Source organism: Belonocnema kinseyi, chromosome 9, assembly GCF_010883055.1.
Source record: "Belonocnema kinseyi isolate 2016_QV_RU_SX_M_011 chromosome 9, B_treatae_v1, whole genome shotgun sequence".
Lineage (NCBI taxonomy): Eukaryota > Metazoa > Arthropoda > Insecta > Hymenoptera > Cynipidae > Belonocnema > Belonocnema kinseyi.
Window position 1 is genome coordinate 133,920,041 of NC_046665.1, and position 12,214 is coordinate 133,932,254.

A 12,214-nucleotide genomic window follows, 5' to 3' on the forward strand; every position below is an offset into this window, starting at 1 on the left:
CCCTGACCCAAAAAAGTTACCAATAGCGCATTCGTTTATCCTGCACTGGTGTACTCCAAGAACATGAAACCTCCTAATTCCTTTCATTCCGTCAATTCCATAATTACACTCAATTCCGACAATTCCTTAAATTCGGTAAATTTTGTGAATTCCATAAATTAAGCGTATACTGTGAATTCCCTTAATTCCTCAAATTCCTTGAATTCCTCCCGTTTCATGAATTCCGCGAATTCCGTGAATCCCATCAATTCCTTGAATTTTACGAATTCCGTGAATTCCATAAATTAAGCGTATTCTGTGAATTATGTAAATTCCGTGAATTTGGGGGATTCCATAAATTTATTGAATTTCGTGAATTCAGCAAATCCAGTGCATTCCGTGATTTCAGTGAATTCCTTAGTCCTTGAACTCCATGAATTCCCTGAATTCCATCAATTTCATGAGGTCTTTAAATTTCATAAATTCGGCGAATTCCGTGACACTGAATTTTATGAATTCCACGAATTCTATAGATTTCGTAAATTTCTTCATTGCCATCAATTCCGTTAATTCTTTGAATTTCATAAGGTCTGTGAATGTTATGAATTCCGCGAATTATTTTGTCTTCAGTGACTTGCATGGATTCCGTCAATTTCATAAATTAAGAGTATCCTGTGAATTCAGTAAATTCCTTCAATTATGTTAATCCCTTGAATTCCTTCGATTCCATGAATTCCACGAATCAAATGAATCCCGTAAATTCCTTGAATTCCATAAATTAAGCGTATTCTGTCAATTCTGTAAATTCCATAAATTTCGTAATTTTCGTAAATTCCATAAGTTCCATGAATTTCAAGAATTCCAGAAATTCCATGGATTTCGTGAATTCCAAAAATTCCATGGATTTCGTGAATTTCGCGTATTCCATAAGTTCATTGAATTTGGTGCATTCACTAAAACTAGTGAATTCTGTGATTTCAGTAAGTTCCTTGTAATTCATGAATTCTGCAAATTACGTGACTACTGTGAATTTTATGAATTACGCGAAATTAATCGATTTCGTGAATTCCTTCATTTCCATGAATTCCGTGAATGTAATGAATTCCGAAAATTTCATAAATTTCTTGAATTTTATGAATTTCGTGAATTCCTTAAATTGTATTAATTCCATAAATTCCTCGTGCTGATTATATTTGCTGTTATTTCAACAGGGATCACAGTCAGTCCCCTATTCATCTGTTTCCCATTTTTTCTCGAAATTCCATGAAATCTCTATTATAATATTATAAACATTTTTTTATCAATCTAACTTACTGAGAATCAGTTTTAATTAGTTATTACGTCGATTTATGGTAGGCTTTAAGAAATTTAAAATTCTTTAAATAAATAATATGTGTCGGGCGGTTTTGTCCAAAAATGTGCTCTTTTCCCACTGTGCGACATTGGAAGAGCAGCGCGGTGGCAGCGCACGGTCCCAGTAAAATTACATTATCTAGTGATATAGAAGAGTCATCATCCATTTTTTTAATTAAAGGTCAAATTATAAGGAATTGAATTTTCTTAACAAGAAAATAAATTTTTCCCCTTGTTAACAAAAAACTGAACTCAAAATTTCTTTGTACATTTTTTTTGGGTCAAAATTAAACAAAAAGATTTTTTTGAATTTTTAATGCAAAGCCTATACTTTTATCCATAACACTTACAATTTTTATTTAAATTCATTTAATGGTTTCAGAAATATAGATATTTCAAAAAAACGTGATTCCGGGATTTAACATAGCGTAATTCCTGTAATTTAAAAAATTTCCAAAAATCCTTACAACCCCAAATATCTCTTATATAACGCTATCATTTCTCAAAGTTTCCCTAAAATCAAACAATCACTCATAGATCCTGATATTCCTAAGTTATACTAGCCCTGATGCGAGTTTCACATATAAACTCTCCATTTCTCCGTTGTGATCGAAAAGTCTGGGGTACTTCTTGTGCACAGAAAATCGCCGATCCTCTAAAGTACATCAAAAACGATGTTCAATTAAGCTGCAACAAATTTGAGTTACACAGATTCATTATAAGAATCTAGGGGAAATTCATAATTTTGAAACTGTTCTTTCTCACTCAAAGCAACGTGAAGTGTTTTACAGTAAAAAAAGGATCAGTTTTGTTCCAGAGCATTTTTCTCCAGCGATTATTTGACTCTCTAGATCATAATGATTTTCCATTCGGATCAATTTGATCTTATTTTTTGGTTCATTTGTCAGACTAAACAAAATGGTCGTCAATTATTGGTGCACAGAAAAAACTGAAGTTTCCATTGGAACCCGTTTTTGGTTCCAAAGGAGCTGCAACAAAAATAAACCCTACTTGCTGAAAATGAACCCAAAACAATAAATGAGCTCTAAATAATACCACACTTGGGGTTCGAAAGGATCTCAAATGTAATTGAGTCTATTCATAAAGAACCTATTTTTCGCTTTGCCCACTATATAACTATATAATGACTTGATAAATATCATATGCAGGTTATGTAGCAAACTTGTAAATATAAAGGTTTATTCATGTCAGTGCTTACAATCTTGGCAACTTTTTGAATTGCGCTTGCGTCGCGCCTGCAACGCAATTGGTTACTGTTGGCGCGCTGATTTTGAATAGTGTCGATATTCAAATGTGATATTTATAATAAATAATGATTCTAAAATGCATTAACAGTAATCTATTAATCCTAAAATAAGATTTTTAAGTGACAGATAAAAATTTAATTCGATTTTAATTGAAAAGACGTTATGAATTCCGAGTTCAGAGAAAGAAATAATTTTTTTAGCACAATGAGTAATCTTGTCTCTGTCGAGTTTCTAACTTTTATTGTTTTCATTTACAACAATTTGACCTAAAATAAAATCAATAAAGTTACTAAAAATTAATTGAAAATTTTTTTTCTTAAGTCAAAATAAAAAACGTTTTTTGTAATAAAATCACAATATTTTTGGATCTGTCACTCAAAAATTCTATTTTAGGATTAATAAATCACTTTTGAAACATTTCCCAATAATTATTTATTATAAATATAAAATTTAAATACTTATATAATTTAAAATGCGCGTGCTTATAGTAACAAATCGTGTTGCTGGCGCGAAGCAAGCGCAGTTCAAAAAGTTCCAAAAATTGGGAGCACTGATTCATATGCAAGAAAATTTTCATCGTAAGTGATTGGTCGATATACGAATTCTTTATGCTCAAATTTATAAATAAGTCATTATCAATAATATTCAATTATTAAAAAGGGAATCTTGCATTAATCCTTTTGAATTTCTTTCTTTATTTCAGAAAAAGAACCCAAGTATATTTTCAACTTTATAAAGTAATGGTACCTTTTTACGAAGGTCGAATTTGAATAAACTGATGAATTTATTTGAAACATCAAGTTCGTGTCTAGGTTCTCAACTAATCAAAGTTGTCATAAAGCAACAAAGCAGCTAGAAATCAATCCTATAAAAAATATTAATTTCAAGATTAATTCAAAACAGGTCTTCGTGAAAAGGTACCCTAAGTATAACGAACAGTATGCGCAATTTATAATAACTAAAGGTCATTGTAATATTGGAAAATATTAATAACGGCTAATTGGCTGAGCTGATCTTAATAATGCTTGGTGAAGACTATGCTTCTAAAAGATTCACATAATAATAATTAATTACACAAGTTTATTAATTGTACATCAAAGATTTTTTCAATAAAATTATGTGAATAATTTTTAAGATATTTTATAACTTTTAAGAGTAGGTTAAAATGGCTTAGGTTAGTAATAAATTGTCACTGACAATCAATAAAATTGCATTACATTTCTAATTATAAATTGACTTACGATTTTAAATCATGGTAATTTAAAGATTGTATAGACTTAAGCCAATTTTGTATTAAACATTCTAAAATAAGTGAACTTTAATAAGTTAGAAGAAAAATAATAAATATTAATATCGTTTGTGTTTGCTTTACCGACATATTCTGTAAAACTCTAACTTACCAACCCGACTTTGCAAGCGGTTGGCTTGTGAATGGGCCTTAATGCTGTTATTTTCAAATGCGCTCTAAACGAACCATTTGGGTATCTACAGGTATCTATTGGAGCTCAAGTTCCAAATGACACCAACTTTCATTTGAGCCACAACATGAGTGAACCCTTAGCTTTTCTGTGTGTGAGTGTCATAACAACATAACCTAAAAATTGTATCGAACCACACGCAAGTGACAACAACACTTAACAGGCGATATTTTCTAATATCAGATTTCGTTATTTTTTCAACTCGATCATTCACTTCGGCCGATCAAAATTCTTTTTAATTCGGATCATTTTTGTTGCATATCCTGTCAAGATGATCTTGTCGGACTTTATTTGGGTGAACACATTAAAAAAAAGTGTTCAAATTGATACCAAATTCAAGAGCATTTTGATCGGCCGAAGATAATGATCGACTTTTGAGATCATAATGATCTGATTCGGGATCATGTATGATGTCCAAGAGGGCTGACGTTCTTAAAATACTTTAGCTCATATTCAAGCTTTTTGTGGTTTCTGATCGTACAGAGTGCTTGAAAAATTAAAAAAATAACAATATCTGATATTAGAAAATGTCATCTGTCAAGTGTAGTTGTCACTTGCATGCGGTTAGATACCATTTTTAGGTTATGTCGTCATGGCACCGGCGCCAAGAATCGGCGGCCATTTTGTTTAGTCTGACAAATGAACCAGAAAATGAGATCAAATTGACCCGAATGGAAAATCATTATGATCTCGAAAGTCAAATGATCGCTGGAGCAACACGCTCTACAACAAAATATTTGGCGTGGTATATGTAATGAAAAATGAATATTAATATGATTGAAAAATAATAAGATGATGGTTTCTCAAATATTCCACTGTTTTCAAATATTTCGGAAGGATTTCAACGTGTTTGAAAAGATGACAAATATTTCATAAATATTTCGCAAAGATTTTTCATAAATTTAAAACATTTTACAAAGGCATCAATGATTTCCCAAGGATTTAGAAAATTAAACAAATATTATTAAATATTTCAAAAAAATTTCAAAGGTTGCTTCGCAAATGCTCCCAAAGATTTCCGAAAGATTCTAATGATTTCCCAAAGTTATAAAAGGTTTCACATATTTCGAAAAGATTTGGAATAGAATTAAAATACTTTACAAATACATCAATGATTTCCCAAAGATTTCAATAATTTTACAAATATTACCGAATATTTCAAATATTTACTAAATATTTCAAAAAGATTTCACACAGATTATAATGCTTTTCAAAAGTTAAAAAAAATGTCGCAAAGATTTTGGATGGATTTAAAAGATGTCACCAAGACTTTAATGATTTTCGCAAAAATGTAAATAATTTTCAAAACATACCAAGTAATTCAAAAATATTTTTTAAACATTTTAAAGGTTTCAAATGTTTCGAAAAGATTTCAAAGATTTCACAGAAATTTCGAATCGATTCAAAAATTTCACAAAGGCATAAATAATTTCCGAAAGATTTCAATAATTTCACAAATGTTTCAGAAATATTTCAAAGATTTTTAATATTGTGCAAAGATTTAAACGATTTCACAAATATTATTAAATCTTCTTAAAACATTTTAAATATTTTAAAAAGACTTCAATAATTTTCGAAAGATTTCACAAAGGCTTCAATGATTTCCCAAAGATTTCAACAAATTAAAAAATATACTAAATATTTCAAAAATATTAAAAATATTTTATAAAGATTTCAATGATTCTCCAAAGATTGAAATATTTCGCAAAGATGTCACAAACATTGAAATAATTTCCTAAAGATATCACGAAGATTTGAAAGGTTTCGCAAAGATCTTGGATAGTTGTAAAAGATTTCATAGACTCTAATGATTTTTAAAATTATGCAAAAATTACAATTTTTAAAAAGATTTTAAAAAGATTTCAATTAATTCCTAAATATTTCAAAGATTCTAAATATTTCATAAAGATTTCGGATAAATGTAAAAGATTTCATTAAGATTTCAATGCTTTCCCAAATATTTAAATAATTTGAAACATATTAGCAAATATTTATAAACTTTTAAAAATATTTCACAAATTTTTCGGATAGATTATCAAGTTTTCGCAGAAACATACCTTATATCCCAAATATTTTTGGTAGATTTTTTAAGAAACTAAAACGACCTGATGAATTTGATCATTCGATTTCACAGGGGGCAAGTCAATACTTTGCTCCTCCCTGATCGATTCCTGTTGGATTTTTGCATAGTAATATTCTAATATTGTTAAAAGTTAGGTAACAATTCAATCTACGAAATAAAATTAAAAGCCTTTTTTAGAACAAGATTATTGTTTCTATTGTCCAAAACTCTTCTTCTTTGTATAAGTGAAAGAAGATTAAATAATTATTACAAAATTTTTTTTACAAACTTTTACAAACTTGTTTCGCGCTCAAAGGATAACAAATTCAGGATAAATTCAGAAGATTTTGGAAAAATTCAATTTACATTCAAAAGAATTCAAATGAATTGGCAAAAATGTTGAAAAATAAAAAAATGCCATTGATGTCAGTGAAACTGGATTGAATTTAGAGGAATTTAAGATCATCAAGAAAATTCATAAAAATTCAAGATGAATCAAAAAAATAAAATTAATTGAAAACTTTTTTAAAAAGCCTAATTGAATTCTGAAACTTTAAAATAAGGTTAGAAAAATTTAAGGGAATTCAAAGAAATCGATGAAATGCCTAAGAATTTAAGGCGAGTTTAATAGACTTTAGGATCAATTAAATGAATAAAAAAAAATTTTTTAAGTAAGTTAAAAAAATTCCAAAGAATTTAAAAGAATTCAGAGTGAATTCCAAGAAAAATTTCAAATCCTTTCAAATCTTTGAAATCCTGCTAATTTCTAATACAAGAAACGACTAATGGTTACAGAGTGATTCAAGATAAATTCAAAAGAATTCAAATAAATTGAAACCATTTTAGAAATCGTAAAAAATTTGATTGATGGCAGTAAATTTTGAGTGAATTTAGAGAAATTTAAAAGAAATTAAAATAATTAGATGAAATTCATAAAAAATCAAGCTGAATTAAAAAAAAAATCAAGTGAATTGAAAACAATTCAAAAACAGGGAAAAATTAATTGAATTGGGTAGAATCGAATGAACTTAGCAATAAAAAAATTTAAAGAATTTAGGGTTAACTTATTAAAATTTAGGGCGAATTACAAATTAATTGAAAAAAATATTTGGAAATCTCTTCATATCTTCTAAACCCTAAAAAATCCCTCATGTCTAGCGAAAACCGATTTGAAATTCAGTCTTTGAAAGCTTTCATATTTCTGAAATAAATTTAACATTTCTGAGAATATTTTTTAATTTCTGAAAATATTTTCGATTGAAAGCCCTTGAAGCTTTTTAAAGCACTTGAAAACGCCTGAGATTCTTTTACAATATCCTTAAATATTTCCAATCCTTTTAAATTCAATTTAATTACTGAAATCAATGGAAAATGTCTTTGTGATCTTTTCAAATGATCCAAATTATTTAAAATCCTTTACATTTCTCTGAAATTTTTTAAAGCACTTGAAAATGCCAAGGAAATTAAAAAGAAATCCGTTAACATATTTCAAATCCTTTAATCATTTCATCAATTTATTTCCAAGATCAATTAAATTAACACTTTTAAACATTTTTTTTAAATCCATTGTATTAAGTAGAAAAGAGTGAGTTTATAGAAATTCGAGTTAATTTCAAAACTTCCAGTGAATTTATTATATTCAAGAAAATCGTGAAGAAAAAAATGCTTTGATTTAAACGAAAATACCAAGAAAACTGAAAGAAACAATCGAAAAAAGCTGTCCAATAACAATAAATTGTTGAATTAGTTATAAACAAATAAATGATTGAAAATGGTTTCGTGGGGATTGGCGGCGATTCGTCACTTGAGTCGCACTAAATTTAAACAATTTATGGACAACAAATTTTTAGGTAAACTAATAAAATATAATAAATAATTTGTTAATTTAAAAGCAATTTTAATAAACAAATATTCATATCAAGTATTTTTTATGGAATAAATAAAATGTTTTTTCATGGAATCGATCATATATGACTTGGAAATGAAACCTAAGTATCATATTTGGTCACTAAATAAAAATTAATAATTGTGTAAACTACCTTAATTAACAAATGCTGTATTTGGTTATTTTTGAAGATACACACTTGATTTCGTCGATAAAATGAACTGTAAATAACTAACTTCTACATTTTTTGGAACGTTTTGATTACAGTAAACCATTTCTTAATGTAAACAAGAATTGTTTAAACAAATTGTGATCATTTTATGTACATCTAAATAAAATATCGCTTTTTTCACGAAATTAACTGCGAGTTGAAAAAAGTTTTACTAACAGCTGATAACACACAAAAAAACAAGTTTAAATGCTGAAAAATACCAAAATAATGCATTTGTTAATTGAGTTTGGTTAAATAATATGAATAATCTTTGCTAAATAACTGGCTGTTAATTACGTGAGAAAAGCGGTATATAATTTATAAATCCACAAAATGATTAAAATTTGTTTATAAAATTGTTGCTTACAATAATAAATTGTTTATCGTCATCAAAATGTTCGTAAACATTTAGAAGTTAGTTATTTACAGTTAATTGCATCGAAAAATTCAAATTCCGATCATTTTTTCACATAACAAACATTAAAAAAATTAGTTAACTGTAATAGAAGTATTTTAAAGAAAAAAATAAAATGTTATTACACAAATAATAGGCAATAATCACTTACATAACCTCAACGTAAATACTCAATTTATGTTATTTGATTGAGAAAAATGTAGATGTAATCTTGATGTAATTTAATTTTTTGAAAAAATTTATCAGTCAATATTTTATTAATCAATTTAAAACATAAAAAGTAATAAACAATTATTTGCATTAAAATATTCAAATAATTTTTAATTTATATTTTTCTGAAAATTTTAAGTATTAGTAATCTTTTGAACTAACCCCATAATAACCTAAAATATATTTACATAAAATGTTGAAGATTGAATTTAAATAATTATTTAACAATATCAGAAACATTAAAAAAAATATGTTATTGGAATAGAGTTCTTCAAGGAAATAAAAGAAAGCTAACTTTATAGCTCTAAGCGGCATAATTTTTCGTGATGCCCTTTTATCAAGGAACCTATACACGTTTCTGTGCAGGACCCTTCCAAAGGTTCCTTTCGTGGCTTCCTGTAAGGGAACCAATACAATTTTCTGTACAGGATCCTTGCAAAGGTTCTTATTTTGGCTTCTTCTAAGGCAACCTATACACGTTTCTGTATAGCATCCTTCCAAAGGTTCATGTTTTGTCTTTCTATAAGGTAACATATACAAGTTTCTGTACAGGATCCTTCTGAAGGGTTCTTTCATAGCTTCCTGTTAGGAACCTATACACGTTTCTGTACAGGACCCTTCCAAAAGCTCCTTTCGTGGCTTTCTATAAGGGAACCTATACACTTTTCTGTACGGGATCCTTTCAAAAGTTCTTATTTTGACTTTCTTTAAGGCATACCTATACACGCTTCTGTATAGGATCCTTCCAAGGGTTCTTTTTTTGACTTTCTTTAAGGAAACATATACAAGGTTCTGTACAGGATCCTTTTAAAAGGTTCTTTCTGGCTTCTTGTGAGGGAACCTATACAAGTTTCTGTATAGGATCCTTCTGAAGGGTTCTTTCATAGCTTTTTGTCAGGGAACCTATACACTTTTCTGTACAGGATCGTTCGGTAGGTTCTTATTTTGGCTTCCTCTAAAGCAACGTATACACGTTTCTGTACAGGATCCATCCAAAGGTTCCTGTTTTAACTTCCTGTAAGGAAACATATACAAGTTTCTGTACAGGATTCTTCTGAAGGGTTCTTTCGTAGCTTCTTGTAAGGGAACCTATAAGAGTTTCTGTACAGGATCCTTCTGAAGGGTTCTTTCATGGCTTCTTATAAGGAAACCTATAAACGTTTTTGTACAGGAGCCTTCCAAAGGTCCAATTGATGGCTTCATGCACGGGAACCTATAAACTTTTTTGTACAGGTACCTGCGCCTCAATTTACTTTTAAAGGCACCTGTACAGAATACTTTTAAAGTTTCTTTTGTTGGTGCAGGTTCCTTTGCAGAATCATGTACAGGTTCCTTCAAGAAATTCCTGAACATGAAGCGTCAAGGTTACCTGTACAGGTTTGTGTTCAGGAAAATCTGCAGAATCCTCCGAAGCACCTGTTCATGAATTTTCAGCTTGTTTTAAGGCAATTTTTTAATTTTTGCAAAACGTAGAACAATTATGTATTAAACTTATATAAAAATAACCAAATTGTAATAGAATTTTCTGATACATTAGACTTTAGTAACGCGTCTCTGAAAGTTCTTCCAGAAATTTGTTACAGTGAATTTGAAATATAAAAATGCCTCATTTTGTACTTCATTAAAATAATTTTCTCGGAAAAAGTTTGTAGTTCTTCTCAGTGATCCTAATTTCCTATTATTTCGAAATACCATTCTCGGAAGTCCGCATTCCACAAAAGACCCCTGGTTTCTCGTTTCTTTTTTTCTATCAAATGAGGAGAAGTTGCTCGAGCTTTAAGCACGTTTTCGCATATAATGTTGTGTGTGTAGGTTGTTGGCAAAGTTAGTGGAAACGAGGCGAGTTTTACTTGGATCTCGAAATGGAAAAATAAGTCCGTGACTTCCCGCGTACTCCGTCGTCGTAAGTGGCAATTTCCCTTGTCGGTAAGTCACATGAAATTCAGGAAGTACGACGGAATTGGTAGGGGTGCATCAACAAGCTGAAACCAAAAATAAAACTCTAAAAAACCGACGATGGCGTCGTCAAAAAAGAAGAAAACTTCGTGGCACAAGTTTGTTTTTCCTAGAGAAATTGTCCGATAACGAACTACACTTCTCTCTCCGTAAATTCGATTTTTTGAACGAGATAAATTCAGTTTACTCAAAATAAAATCAACATCTCTGTACAACTTCAAGAAAATTTTAGGACACCGCAACAAATGTACAGAACAGAATTTTTCGTCAAAATGTCTAATTGGAAAATTTCCTTTGTTATTTCGAACCTAGAGGTCAATAATTCAAAAGAAAATGATCCGAATTTTCAACAAAATTGTTACATTTTATACTAAAACAGAATCATTTTTAAGCAAGAAAGATTTTTTTGCCAATGAAGAAAAAAAATTATTAAAAAATAGCGAGATTTTTACAACAAAATTGATCAGTTTTTCACAATAAAAAGATTAATTCTCAACAAAATTAATATCATTTTGAACCAAACAGTTGTATTTTTAAATAGGAATATTCATTTTCTATAAAAAAGGACGAAATTTGAACAAAACAGAGAACTTTTTAACCAAATAGTACATTTTTGTGCCAAGAAGCTTAATTTTCTACCAAAAAAAATTAATTTTAAATCAGACAAATTTTAAACCAAGAAAAATTTTAGAGTCAATGAAGAAAGAAGGAATATTCCAAAATGTTTAATATTAAAGCTAAAAATACGAGCTTTCTAAAAAAATAAATTTGTATCCAATTAATTAAATTCTTAACCAAAAAGATAAATTATCATCGAAGAAGATTAATTTTGTACGAAAAAAATATATATCTCTAAAATATAATATACATACATTTTGAAACAGATAGTTGAATTTTCAACTAAAAAAAAATTCAAACAAAAATTTAATAGGTCAATTTTAATTAGAAAAATCAATTTTGAACCAAAAAAAAATTAATTTTCAGCAAAATAGTTCAATTTTAAACTAAAAAGATGAATATTTAACTAAAAGAATTAAATTTCAACCAAGAAGATATATTTTCTAATAAAAGCAAAGATTTTTTAACAAAATGTAGACATTTTTAACCTTGATTTTTTTTTAATATTCTGTTCAAATTATTTGGTGTTTGTTTCTAAATACGAATAATTGTTTGAGTAAAGGGCTAACTTAACCTAAATTTATTAAAAGTTTTGAATTTTCACTAAAATCTGGTTTCTTTTAATTTAAAATTCCAATTTTCGACAAAAACACTAACACAATAAAAAATTGTCAAATGTTATTGATTTAAAAGTTTATTTCTAAAAAAAAATTGAATAATATTTATTAGATTTTTGTTAAAATTTTTATAAAATTTTTTTATCCTTCCAAATATATTTT